Raw genomic sequence first — 1,368 nt, 5'->3', positions numbered from 1 at the left:
GGCCTCTTTTTTGAGGATTAATTTCACCAAAGTGAAACTCTAGTCCAGAGAGGTTGTTTGTTGGCTTCCTGACTCATAAGAACAGTTGGGCAGGGTGGGGGGTGACACTCAGGAATGATCTGGGGGCAGATTTGAGTGGGTGAAGTTTGGGGGTCCCTCTGATAAGCCCTGGACAATAAGGCAAAGGGGTTCAAAATAAGGCAAAGGGGTTCTTTTCGTGCCTAGTGCAGTCATGGCTTATGGTCCCAAGAAGCACCTGAAGCGCGTAGCAGCTCCAAAGCATTGGATGCTGGATAAACTGGCTGGTTGGTGTGTTTGCTCCTTGTCCATCTATTGGTCCCCACAAGCTGAGGGAATATCTCCCCCTAATCATTTTCCTAAGGAACAGACTTAAGTATGCCCTAACAGGAGATGAAGTAAAGAAGATCAGCATGCAGCATTTCATTAAGATTGATGGCCAGGTACACACTGATTATAACCTACCCTGCTGGTTTTATAGAAGTCATCAGCATTGACAAGACTGGAGAGAATTTTTGTCTCATCTATGACACCAAGGGTCGCTTTGCTGTTCATCATATTACACCTAAGGAGGCCAAGTATAAGTTGTGCAAAATGAGAAAAATCTTTGTGGGAACAAAAGGAATCACTTATCTGGTGACCCATGATGTTCGCACCATCTGCTACCCTGATTCCCTCATCAAGGTGAAGGACACAATTCAGATTGATTTGGAGATGGGCAAGATTAATGATTTCATCAACTTTGACACTGGTAACCTGTTCATGGTGACTGGAGGTGCTAAAGTGGGAAGAATTGGTCACCAACTAGGAGGGACATTCCTCGTTCTTTTGATGTAGTTCATGTGAAAGATGCTAATGGCAACAGCTTTGCCACCCGGCTCTCCAACATTTTCATTACTGGCAAAGGCAACAAATCATGGATCTGTCTTCCCCATGGAAAAGGTATCCTCCTTACCATTGCTGAGGAGAGAGACAAGAGACTGGTGGCCAACAGAGCAGTGGATAAAATGATCTCTAGGTGACATGATTGGAAAAGTCTTTGTACTTAAAGATAATACCACATTAGGGCTTCCCTGGTGGCGCAGTGGTTGAGAGCCCGCCTGCCGATGCAGGGGACATGGGTTCATGACCCGGTCCGGTAAGATCCCACATGCCGCAGAGCGGCTGGGCCCGTGAGCCATGGCCGCTGAGCCTGCGCATCCAGAGCCTGTGCTCCGCAATGGGAGAGGCCACAACAGTGAGATGCCCGCGTACCGCAAAAAAAAAAAAAAAAAAAAAAAGGTAATACCACATTAAAATACAAATAATAAGGCAGAGGGTCTCTGAGTTGAGACAAAGGAAGAAAAGGGA

General features: G+C 46.5%; 1 pseudogene; it reads left to right on the top strand.

Moving 5' to 3' along the window:
* The first annotated feature begins 232 nt into the window (after positions 1 to 232).
* LOC103088419 (40S ribosomal protein S4, X isoform pseudogene) lies at positions 233 to 1,040 on the top strand (annotated as a pseudogene).
* The last annotated feature ends 328 nt before the right edge of the window (positions 1,041 to 1,368 follow it).

Source organism: Lipotes vexillifer, unplaced genomic scaffold (assembly GCF_000442215.2).
Source record: "Lipotes vexillifer unplaced genomic scaffold, Lipotes_vexillifer_v1.1 scaffold528, whole genome shotgun sequence".
NCBI lineage: Eukaryota > Metazoa > Chordata > Mammalia > Artiodactyla > Lipotidae > Lipotes > Lipotes vexillifer.
This window is presented reverse-complemented; position numbering and strand designations above follow the sequence as displayed.